Source organism: Tursiops truncatus, chromosome 20 (assembly GCF_011762595.2).
Source record: "Tursiops truncatus isolate mTurTru1 chromosome 20, mTurTru1.mat.Y, whole genome shotgun sequence".
NCBI classification, from domain to species: Eukaryota; Metazoa; Chordata; class Mammalia; order Artiodactyla; family Delphinidae; genus Tursiops; species Tursiops truncatus.
In genome coordinates this window covers 20,361,046-20,374,084 of record NC_047053.1, presented here as the reverse complement: position 1 = coordinate 20,374,084, position 13,039 = coordinate 20,361,046, and the positions used below count along the sequence as shown (strand labels likewise).

The 13,039-nt window shown below is 38.4% G+C and overlaps 1 non-coding gene across 1 annotated transcript in view; it reads left to right on the top strand.

Annotated features, from left to right (window-relative positions):
* The window catches only part of LOC101330790 (uncharacterized), a 41,260-nt gene extending 33,237 nt beyond the window's left edge, over nt 1-8,023 (top strand). The window contains exons 3-4 of the transcript XR_012328722.1: nt 6,332-6,434; nt 7,991-8,023. This is a non-coding gene — a transcript (uncharacterized protein). The remainder of the gene's footprint in view (nt 1-6,331; nt 6,435-7,990) is intronic.
* The last annotated feature ends 5,016 nt before the right edge of the window (nt 8,024-13,039 follow it).

The following is a 13,039-nucleotide window of genomic DNA, read 5'->3' as shown; positions in this document are numbered from 1 at the left end:
TAGAATCAGCTTGTCAATTCCTACCAAAAAACTGCTGGGATTTTGGCTGGAATTTCACTGAATCTATGGATAAGTTTGGGAATAATTGATATTTTAACAATATTGAGTCATGGTACATCTTTCTGTTTATTTGGACCTTCTTGAATTATCTCAGCAATATTTTATACTTTTTAGTATGTGAGTATACTAAGTATTTCACAACTTTTTTTTCAGATTTATCCTTATGTGTTTCATGTATTTTGATCCTACTGTACATAGTATTTTTAAGATTTCAATTTCTGATTGTTAGTTAATATATAAAAATACAGTTGATTTTTGTATATTGATCTTGAACTCTGCAACCTTGCTAAACTCACTTATTTTAGTAGCTTTCTTATAGATTTCATTGAATTTTCTATATAAATGATAATGTTGTCTTGTTAATGGAGACAGTTTTACTTCTTTCTTTCCAATATGGATATATTTTATTTCTTTTTACCCCTTATTTCATGGGCTAAAACCTTCAATACAATGTTGAATAGAAATGGTGAGAGTAGGCATCCTTTCCTTTTTCCTGATCTTAGGGAGAAAACATTCAGTCTTTTTCCACTATGTGTGATACTAGTTGTAGGTTTTTCATAGACATCTGCTATCAAGTTGAGGAAGTTCTCTTTTATTGCTGAGAATCTTTATCAAGAATAGGTGTTGGCCAATCCAAAAATGGGCAGAAGACCTAAATAGACATTTCTTTAAAGAAGATATACAGATTGCCAACAAACACATGAAAGGATGCTGAACATCACTAATCATTAGAGAAATGTGAATCAAAACTACAATGAGGGGGCTTCCCTGGTGGCGCAGTAGTTGGCAGTCCGCCTGCCGATGCAGGGGACGCGGGTTCGCGCCCCTGTCCAGGAGAATCCCACATACCGCGGAACGGCTGGGCCCGTGGGCCATGGCCACTGGGCCTGCGCGTCTGGAGCCTGTGCTCCATGGCGGGAGAGGCCACAACAGTGAGAGGCCCGCATACCACAAAAAAAACCCCACAAAAAAACCAAAAAAAAACTACAATGAGGTATCACCTCACACCGGTCAGAATGGCCATCATCAAAAAATCTAGAAACATAAATGCTGGAGAGGGTGTGGAGAAAAGGGCACCCTCTTGCACTGTTGGTGGGAATGTAAATTGATACAGCCACTATGGAGAACAGTATGGAGGTTCCTTAAAAAACTAAAACTAGAACTACCATGTGACCCAGCAATCCCACTACTGGGCATATACCCAGAGAAAACCATAATTCAAAAAGAGTAATGTACCCCAATGTTCATGGCAGCTCTATTTACAATAGCCAGGACATGGAAGCAACCTAAGTGTCTATCGACAGATGAATGGATAAAGAAGATGTGGCTCATATATACAATGGAATATTACTCAGCCATAAAAAGAAAGGAAATTAAGTTATTTGTAGTGAGGTGGATGGACCTAGAGACTATCATGCAGAGTGAAGTAAGTCAGAAAGAGAAAACCAAATACCATATTCTAACATACATATATGGAATCTTAAAAAAAAAAAATGGTTCTGAAGAACCTAGGGGCAGGACAGGAATAAACACGCAGAAGTAGAGAATGGCCTTGAGGACACGGGGAGGGGGAAGGGTAAGCTGGGATGAGGTAAGAGAGTGGCATGAACATATATGCACTACCAAATGTAAAATAGATAGCTAGTTGGAAGCAGCTGCATAGCACAGGGAGATCAGCTCGGTGCTTTGTGTCCACCTAGAGGGGTGGGTTAGGGAGGATGGGAGGGAGATGCAAGAGGGAGGAGATATGGGGATATATGTTTATGTATAGCTGATTCACTTTGTTATACAGCAGAAACTACACACCATTGTAAAGGAATTATACTCCAATAAAGATGTTTAAGAAAAAAAAAAGAATAGGTGTTGGATTTTGTCAAATGCTTTTTCTGCATCTGTTGAGGTGATTATATGGTTTTTCTTTTAGTTTCTTAATGTACTAAATTACATTGATTTTCAAATCATTCTTGGATAAACCTTACTTAGTTATGATGTATTATCTTTTTAAAAATGGATTAAAGTTTTAGAAATAATTAAATGTTTTTTTTTAATTTTGGATTTTTTTTGTCATTTAAACCATTACGTGTACAGTTCAGTGGCCATAAGTACATTCACATTGTGCAACCTTCACCACCATCCATCACAAACATTTTTCATCTTGAAAAACTGAAACTCTATACCCATTAAACAATAGCTCTCCATTCTCTTCTCCCCCCAGCCCCTGGAAACCACCATTCTACATTCTGTCTTTACGAATCTGACTATTCTATGTACTTTATAGGAATGAATCATACAATATTTGTCCTTTTATGACTGGCTTATTTCACTTAGCATAATATCTTCAGGGTTCATCCATGTTGTAGCATGTTACAGAATTTCCTTCCTTTTTAAGGCTGAATAATATTCCGTTGTATATATGTACCACATTTTATTTATCCGTTCATCTGTTGATGGAAACTTGGGTTTCTTCACCTTTTGACTATTTGAATAATGTGGCTTGCTGTGTCTTTTTTTTTTTTTTTACCATATTGTTGGATTTAATTTGCTATAATTCTGTTAAGAATTGTTGCATCTACATTCATATGGGGTGTTGGTCTGTATATATATATTTTTGTAATGCCTTTATCTTTTTTGCTTTTAGAATAATGCTGGCCTCAGAAAGTATTCTTTCCTCTTTAATTTTCTGAAAGTGTTGAATTCTTATATAGAAATGGTGTTAGTTTTTCCTTAAATGTTTGGTGGAATTCACCAGTAAAGCTTTCTATACCTGGAGTTTTCTTCATGGGAAGATTTTAAACTACAAATTTAATCTCTTTCATAGATACAGGATCATTCAGGTTGTTTATTTTTCTTGAGTGAGCTTTAGTACTTTGTGTCTTTCAAGAAATTTTTCTACTTCATCTAAGTTAAGATCATACTGCCCATGAGCTAAATCTGGTTTGCTGCCTATTTTTGGTAAATAAAGTTATATTGGAACACAGTTACTCCCATTTGTTATGTATTGTCTGTGACTTTGTGCTATGCTAGCATAATTGGATAGTTGCAAAAGAGATGGTATGGTCCACAGAGCCTAAAATATTTATTTTCTGGCCTTTTGCAGAAAGTTTGCCAATCCCTGATCTTAGTTTTCAAATTTATTGGCATAAAATTGTTCATAATATTCCCCTATTATCCTTTAATATCTGTAGAATCTGTAGTGACAGATTCTACACCGTTTTCATTTCTGACATTGGTCATTTTTATTTCATTGATTTCTACTCCGATCTTAACTGTCTTCTTTATTCTGCTTACGTTAAATTTCATTTGCTCTTCCTTTCCTAGTTTCTTAAGATGGAGGCTGAGGTCATTGGTTTGAGACCTTTCTGCTTTTCTAGTATGGGTGTTTAGTGATATAAATTTCTCTTCAGGTACTGCTTTAGTAGTATCCCACACATTTTGGTATGTTCTGTTTTCACAGGAGAACGGGATCAGGGAAGTTTTCAAAGCTACTGGTAATTTTCTGTTTCTTAAGCTGGGTGGTAGGTACATGGGTACATTTATTTGTACATTCTTTATATCTTATACATGTAAATATTCTTTTGTATGTATTCAGTATTTAACAAGGAATTTTTAAAAAGTGTGAATGGGAGGTGAGGATGTAATTACCTTGTGGGTAGACATAACTCTCTTGAGCAGTTATATTGTACAGTGAAGCCGAGAAAGGGGGTAGTAATTTAAAAATGATGTGGAATAAAAGGAGAGACTCTTTTTGTGTTGTTTTGTTTTAAAGATGGGTGATTCCAAACCAAGTTTACTGATTCAAAGTTTGCAAATTCAAAAACTTTATAGAGCCATACCAGCAGGTATAAGAGTCATATCCTGATGTGAAAATTGACGTGTTTAACTAGAGCTTTTGCCTTAGAATAATAAGAACACCAAAATTTTTTTTTTTTCTCAGAAAGTTTGGTTTCTGCTTCAGTACAGAAAGCAAATACTTCCTTGAGTCCTGAGAATTTCATACCAAAAACTATGGCCAAATTACGTTGGCCTAACATTTTTTTCAAATCAGATGTTATAATTAGTTACCTGCCACCATAAATTATAAATAACTACCTTTTAAATATAGTCATAAAGGAGAAGGATGATGGTGGAAGAAATGTCTACTCTGTAAACAATGAAATAAACTGTAGCCAGCTCTTGTCTGTACTATGTTAATTGTTTAATGGTGTATAACTTCAGGATGCTTCATAAGACATCTGAGTGATCACTGAGCTATGCAACTTATTTTATTTCTGTATATATTTAAATACATTTTAGAGGCAGGCAAGATAATAGAACATGAATAGCTAGTTGCTTTTTTCTGTTTCTTCTGTGTGGTATGTCTTGCCAATCCTTTTTTTCCCTCCAATAGGTTGTGTGGTTCCAGGAGCAGGTGCAGTTGAAGTGGCAATAGCTGAAGCTCTAGTTACATACAAGCACAGTATAAAAGGAAGAGCTTGTCTTGGAGTCCAAGCTTTTGCTGATGCTTTACTCATTATCCCTAAGGTAGAACTATCCTAATGGCCAAAGAACAACTGTTTAGACAAAAGGTGTCTAATTAATTTTAAATTGCCCATTTTATGTATAACAGTAGAGTAGAAAGATAGGTATTTGTATTTCCCTACACAGTTTTGTTTAAGATATTATATAGCTAAAGCAGGGAAGTTTTTAGGATAACAGCTCTGAATTCTTGTAGGAGTTTCATGAAATGGCTCAATTATCACTTTGCTTCCATCTCTGAGCTCCAAAAGTTGAAGTAACTCCAAAAATTTCCTTCAAAAATGGTTCATGATTAATCATAATGAAGAAGTGTAGAACGTAAAATTTAATTAGATTTTGAGTAGACCTTTATTATGTTGGTGGTATCCAAAGTATTAGCACTTTAAATTATGGGAAGTGAGAACTTCAGGCTTGCATTTGTCATTGTCATTATAATTCCTAGAAAAGGAGAGAAACCAGTTTTTTTCCATGTATCAACAGAAGGACAGAGAACTACCATTTTTTTCCTTTGCCTTAATCTGATTGTGAACTACTTGGAAACACAGAGAACTCTTTCAAATATACTATTACCATGAATTAAAACATTACTAACAATGCTAGCAAAGTCTCTGATAATTGCTTTAAAATTATTAATAATTTGTTGAATCTTTGTGCATTAGATATCCATTTTTTTCTTCCCCTGAAGAGGCAAAGTCATTAACGATCCTATAGTTAACAAATATTGGTAAATCTGGTAGACATTTGGTGGTACCTTTTCACTCATCAGCTGTTGGTTTAGGACCACTTGGAAATAAACCTCGCTTGGAGTGCAGGTATCTCCATCCCTGTTGCCACAGGTCATAACTCTCCTCATGTGAATGAGGGGCACAGATATAATGCAGATAGGCAGGTTTAACAAGTGCCCAGGAAAAACCAGAAAACATGTGGCTAGAGGGACTAAGCAAACAAGAATACCATTCTACTTCCTTCCGTTTAAAAAAAAAATCTTTTGCAAGGAGGTGTTAACCGAGAGGGACCCCTTCGGGGACCCTTGTCTAACACTCGGAAATGAATTGTCCGAGGAGACACACATACTGATAAAGCAAAAGACTTGGGTGCTCGAGCAGAGAACAGCAGGGTAAGGGAACCCAGGAGAGCTGCTCTGCCTCGTGGCTTGCAGTCTCAGGTTTTATGGTGCTGGAGTTGGTTTCCAGGTTGTCTCTGGCCAATCATCTTGCTTGTGCCATATTTGGCCCGACTCAAGAACCTTCCTGGTGGGCGTGCACATCTCTCAGTCAAGATGGATTCCAGCATGAGGATTTCTGGGAGGTTGTCAGGACATATTATGGGCTGGTGTCTCCTCCCTCTTTTTGGCCCCTCCCAAATTCTTCTGGTTGGTTTTGGAGGCACCTTGTCAGTTCAGTGTTCCTTATCAGGACCTCCTGTTGTGAGACAACTTATGCAAACGGTGGTTTCAGTCCACGGTTCCCTAACAGGGAAATTAATGTAGCAGGGTGGGGTGGGGAAACTCTAATTAGTCTTCGTCAGAATTTAGTGTGATGTACGTAGGGAAAATGTTTAAATATAAAAGTTACTAGGTACATGAAATAATTTGATTTAGATTAAGAATGGAATTCTTCAAAAGGAGATGATTACTATATTATGGATGTGTTTTCATAAGACTGGAGAGAGCAGTGCCTTATTTTTTATATCTGATATTTAAATATATATGAAGGAATTCCATACATATATTTATTATTATTTTTTATTCCTAAAGGTTCTTGCTCAGAATTCTGGATATGACCTGCAGGAAACACTAGTGAAAGTTCAGGTTGAGCATTCAGAATCAAAACAACCTGTTGGCATAGATTTGAATACAGGTAAGAAAGTAAAGAAAAATCAGCTGCTTAATAAAAAAAGAGGTTATACTACAGTGACCCAGAACTTAAGTAAGGGGGTGGAGGTTTGGATGGCTTTTTTTTTTTTTTTGGCGGTATGCGGACCTCTCACTGTTGTGGCCTCTCCCGTTGCGGAGCACAGTCTCCGGACGCGCAGGCTCAGCGGCCATGGCTCAGGGGCCCAGCCGCTCCACGGCACGCGGGACCTTCCCGGACCGGGGCACGAACCCGCGTCCCCTGCATCGGCAGGCGGACTCTCAACCACTGCGCCACCAGGGAAGCCCTGGATGACTTTTATATTTAAATTTTGGGTGCCTTTGTTTTACTTTTGAACTTCTTAGAAGCAAGTATTCATTCACTTAAGAAATAGTTACTGAGTGCTTGTTATTTGACTTGGGATTCACACAGAACAAAACAAAGACCCTTCCCTTGTGAGCTTATGTTGTAGCAGGGAAAGATAGGCAGTAAATAATAACCTTAATAAATAAGTTCCTTTAACATTTTTAAAGGTAATAAATTCTGTGAAAAAAATAAAGGGACAGTGTAAGGATGATTGTGAATGCTAGCACAGGAGTGTGGGGAGGGGGTTTCAATGGGAAGAGGGTGGTCAGGATAGGCCTCATTGAGAATATCTGTTGAACAAAATCAACGAAAGTTAGGAAGTTCCACGTGGGAACTAGGGAAAGAATGTCCTAGGCAGAGGGAACAGCTAGTGGAAAAGCCACTGTCTGGTGTTCTCGAGGAGGAGGGAGATGAGAGAGGTAATAGAAGGTCAGATCACGCGAGGGCGTGTGGGCCAGTGTACAGAGTTTGACTTTTTCTGTGGTGGAATAGGGAGCAATTTTGAACAGAGGTGTGACATGGTCTAAATATGTTTAAAAGGATCACTCTTGCTACTCTGTGGAGAGTAGTCAACTGAACAACTGGAAGGAATTGCCATTAACTGCATTGGAGAAGACTGTGGGTAGAGCATGTTGTGGTGGCCGGAGGTCAGCATTGAGTTTTGGCAAAGTTAAGTTTGAAGTATCTGGAGACTTTAAAATAGACAGTTGGATGTACAAGTCTGAAGCTCAGGAAAGTGGTCCGGCTTGGAGATAAAAACTTGAGAGTCGTCAGAGTGTATATGCTTTAAATCTAGAAGATTGGGTGAGATCATCTAGGGAGTGAGCGTAGAGAGAGAAGAATGCAGGACTGAGCCTTTGGGTACTCTAACATTAAGAGCTCAGGAGGAAGAGGAAGAACCAGCAAAGTAGACAGAAAAGGAACCACTAGTGCAAAAGAAAAAAAACAGGCAAGTGTGATGTCCTGGAAGACAAGTGAAGAAAGAGTGGTTGGGAGGGTATGATCAGCTGTGTTAGTTAAGTGCTGCTGATAGATGAGGTCTGAGAATTGACCTTTGGATTTGACACCATGGAGGTCATTGGTGACCTTGATAATAGTAATTTTGGTGGTATATTAAATATTGTTAGAATATACAGCCAATATTAACAGAATATATCAAGATTGTAGTATTGAAATAGTTTGTTTTTCCTTTGCAGGTGAGCCAATGGTAGCAGCAGATGCAGGAGTTTGGGATAATTATTTTGTGAAAAACCAACTTCTTCACTCTTGGTAAGTTTGTATTAGTAAAAAGAGAAAGACTTTTAAGGACATAATTGATAACATTAAGATTTTTCTATTATTTTTGCCTGCTACAGTGGAAAATGGCTAAGTGTATGAAAAGGCATGGTATCCAGTTATTAAGACTAGCTTCTGTCATTTTACAGTCCCTTTTAGATTTTAGTTCTATCAGTGTAAGTTATGGGAAATGTTAATCTTACTGTTTATTTGAGGGAGAAGGGAAAGAAGGACATTTACTGAAATAGTACCACATGCATAGTGGGAAAAAGATCAAATGATATGCTAAAAATGAGCTCAGTTTTGCTGGAATATAAAATTAGGCTTCTACTTTATCAGCAAATGAGTTGAAATTATAATGCAAGGGGTGATGTTTGTATTTATAATAGCTATGTCTTATCTCACACCAACATCATTGCAGAACAAAGTGTCATTAGTAGCTGAAGATTTCTGAGGGGGAAAGATAAGAGTGGATTAGTAAACTTTACTCACCCTGTCATCTTTTCCCTCAGCACAGTGATTGCCACCAACATTCTCCTGGTTGATGAAATTATGCGAGCTGGTATGTCTTCTCTCAAAGGGTGATTGAGTTCAAAATCAACTCTTCTAGAAGCTGAGACTTAGCACATCTTACATCCAACTACCATTATAGAGCCTGAGCCATTCTTAATTTTTACACAATAAATGCAATTTGTATTTGGTGGTCTTATAAGTCTCAAAAGTATTTCATCAAGGTATAAAGAACACAAGAAATACTTTCACAGCAAATAATATTAATGAAAGTATTTTTCCCTCGAAGTTCTAACTCCCTACCCTTTATTGTATGTGTGATATTATGATATAATAAGAAATATATATTTGGCCTATTTTATTTTATTTTATTATTTTTGGCTGCGTTGGGTCTTTGTTACTGCTCGCGCACTTTCTCTAGTTGCGGCAAGTGGGGACTACTCTTCGTTTCGGTGCACAGGCTTCTCATTGTGGTGGCTTCTCTTGTTGCGGAGCATGGGCTCTAGGACGCACAGGCTTCAGTAATTATGGTGCGTGGGCGCAGTAGTTGTGGCACATGGACTCAGTTGCTCCATGGCATGGGGGATATTCCTGGACCAGGGATCTAATCTGTGTCCCCTGCACTGGCAGGTGGACTCTTAACCTCTGTGCCACTAGGAAAGTCCTATATTTGGTCTTTATCCCCAGTTCCTGGCACAAGATCTGCTAAAACCTTTGTAATTTCCTGAGCAATAGGGGTGACAGGAACATTTTTTATTATAATATTTAGTCTTGGTCCTGGTTCCTGACATACGATCTTTTAAGACCCTTGAAATCTCTGGAATTAATGAGTATCTTTTTGTATGCTAATGAGGTAACTCTTGATGGGCCACTAGATAGCTTCAGGTTGGGGGCTAGTCTCCAGAGGAACCAACCATGTGATTAGAGGGTTAGAACTTTAAGCCTCCCCGCCCTGGGAGGGAAGGAAAAGGGTATGGAGACTGAGTTACTGATCAGTTATACCTACATGATGAAGCCTCCATAAAAAAATCCCTAAACTATGGGGTTTGGAGAGCCTCCAGGTTGGGGAACATATATCCATATGCCAGGAGGGTGGTGGACTCCAACTCCATGGAGACCGAAACTCCTATACTCAGGACTCTTATCGCCCTATATACCTCTGCATCTGGCTGTTTATTTATATTCTTTATAATATCCTTTATAATAAACTGGTAAATGTAAGTAAGTGTTTCCCCGAGTTCTGTGAGCTGGTATAGCAAATTATCAAACATGAGGAGGGGGGTCATGGGAACAGAAGTTGGACAGAAGTGTGGGTAACATGGGGACCCACCACTTGTTCATTGATGTCTGAAGTGGAGGACAGTCTTGTGGAACTGAGCCTGTGGGGCTCAGTTCTGTGGGGTCTATGCTAACTCCCAGTAGTTAGTGTCAGAATTGAATTGTAGGACACCCAGTTGTGTCTGGAGAGTTGGAGAATTGGTTGGTGTGGGAAAATCCCCACACATTTGATATCAAAAGATTGTGAGTAGAGGAAACAATTTTCCTTTAGTATGCTATTGCAGTTTTCATAAAATAGAATCTGTTGTGATTCTTAGATGTTTTTGGGCAACTTTTTAAAAAAATATATTTACTTATTTATTTGGTTGCCCCGGGTCTTAGCTGTGGCTTGCGGGCTCCTTAGTTGTGGCATGCGAACTCTTAGTTGCAGCTTGCATGTGGGATCTAGTTCCCTGACTAGGGATCGAACCCAGGCCCCCTGCATTGGGAGCTCAGAGTCTTAACCACTGTGCCGCCAGGGAAGTCCCTTGGGCAACTTTTAATGAACAAAATACGGAGCACAGGTTTTAGAGTACCCAAGTCAATTTCCAATTTATCAGTGGGTATAAATGTAACAGGGCAAAATGTTTTATTCTCTCAAAATTCCTTTAGTAACTTCTTGCTGCCACTCTTTTCTCTAATAAATATGGCATCACTTTGTTAGTATAGCTTTGTTTCACTGATACCTGACAGTTTATTTTGAATATAGTTTATTATATTTTACCTGGCTCTTTCTTATACATGATTAGCAATTTACACTACTGTGCTAACTCTGGTAGTTCTCTGACTGGATGATTAGATAGAACAGATCTCATCTGGAAAGGCTGGGATTATTGGCACCAACACTGAGAAATAATTTTTTTTGGCTTTGAATGCTGCTATTCTATATCAGTATTATAGCAATATCTTTCTTATTCAAAACACTAGAGTTAATCTATTGTACTTTTTATTATTATTAAGCTCCTTGTAGTTATCTTCTGTCCATGGACGCAAGTTGATGAGATTAAAACATGGCAAGTGCATTAATGGAACCTTGGCCTGCTGGTGCATGTGGGGCAAAGTTCATTTAACCATTTAATGCCTTAGTTGAAAGCCTATAGATTTTTTTTTTTTTTTTTTTTTTTTTTTTTGCGGTATGCGGGCCTTTCACTGTTGTGGCCTCTCCCGCTGCGGAGCACAGGCTCCGGACGCGCAGGCTCAGCGGCCATGGCCCCCGGGCCCAGCCGCTCCGGGGCATGTGGGATCCTCCCGGACCGGGGCACGAACCCGCGTCCCCCGCATCGGCAGGCGGACTCTCAACCACTGCACCACTAGGGAAGCCCAAAAGCCTATAGTTTTATAGTTTGGTTTTTTTTTTTCCCATTTAATGTGTTGTCACCATCTTTCCAAGTTAATAACTACACTTCTGAACTATAATTTTTTCGTGGTTATGTGACATTTCATTGTGTGGCTGTTCTGCAATTTGTTTAGCTAATTCTGTTTTCAGTTTTTCCCCATTATAAACAAACATCTTTTTTAGACTCTATCCTTATTTTATAGGATAGGGCTTTAAAAATGGGTATATCATGCATATTCCCAGACCTTTTCTATGTAAAGTGTTTAAATTGTGAAATACTTAAAATATACTGAAAGGACAGAAAAAATATAATAAACACCTTTGTACCCTCCACCTAGCTTTAAAAAATAGTAAAGTTTTGTCATGTTTGCTTCAGATTTTCTGTAAAGAAATAAGAAAGTATGGATGTTGTTAAATTGCCACTGTCCCCTACCTCCTCATCAGATGCTTTTCCCATCCTTTCTCCTTAGAAAAAGGACTACCTAGAGATATTCTTTGATTTTTTTTAAATAAATTTATTTATTTACGTATTTATGGATTTATTTTTGGCTGCGTTGGGTCTTCGTTGCTGCGCGTGGGCTTTCTCTAGTTGCAGAGAGCGGGGGCTACTCTTCATTGCGCTGCGTGGGCTTCCCATTGCAACGGCTTCTCTTATTGGAGAGCATGGGCTCTAGGTGTGCGGGCTTCAGTAGTTGTGGCATGTGGGCTCAGTAGTTGTGGCTCGCGGGCTCTTGAGCACAGGCTCAGTAGTTGTGGTGCACAGCCTCAGTTGGCTCCGCGGCACATGGGATCTTCCCGGACCAGGGATTGAACCCGTGTCCCCTGCACTGGCAGGTGGATTCTTAATCACTGTGCCACCAGGGAAGTCCCTGAATTTTCTTTACTTGGGTTTGTTTCTGGTTTAAATATTTTGTTCTGTTGCACTGATAATTGTTACTATATCAATACACATTGTTTTAGTTCTTAAAACTTTATATAAAGTCTTGATGCATGGTAGGTTGAGTTCCCCAACCCCTTCTTTATTTTCTTCAAAATTGTTTTGGCTATTCCGAGATCTCTCTTCCCTCTTTCAGGATCAGCTTGTTGAGTTATATGTTTTGATTAGAATTTCAATGACTTTATAGATTATTTCTGGTAGAAATAGATATATATATTCCTTCCACTCATAAATATTTTATATATCACTTTATTGATATCTTAGTGCTTCAGTTTTTTTTTTACTAAATGTTTTCAATGAAGTTTTAAGTGTTTTCTATAAAAATACATTACATGTTTGATTAAATTTATTCCTGTGTTTTTTTAGAAGCTATTATAAATACCATCTTTTATAAAAATTATATTTTTAATTGTTCATTGCTGTACTATAGGCCCTCTATGGGCTTTAATATATTGGCTTTTATATTTCATAACCTTGCTGAACTCTCTTATTAGTGCAATAGTTTGTAGTTTATTTTGGATTATCTGGGTTGATAATAACAGGTTAGCTCTTTCTTCTTTTCCACTCCTTGTACTATCTCTAGTATTTTCCTGTTTTATTGAGCTGCCTAAGACCTTTTTAATTAATTAATTAATTAATTTATGGCTGTGTTGGATCTCCATTGCTGCGCGTGGGCTTTCTTTAGTTGTGGCGAGCAGGGGCTACTCTTCGTTGTGGTGCTCGAGCCTCTCATTGTGGTGGCTTCTCTTGTTGGTGGAGCATGGGCTCTAGGCGCGCGGGCTTCAGTAACTGTGGCTCACAGGCTCTAGAGCGCAGGCTCAGTAGTTGTGGCGCATGGGCCCAGTTGCTCTGCGGCATGTGGGATCTTCC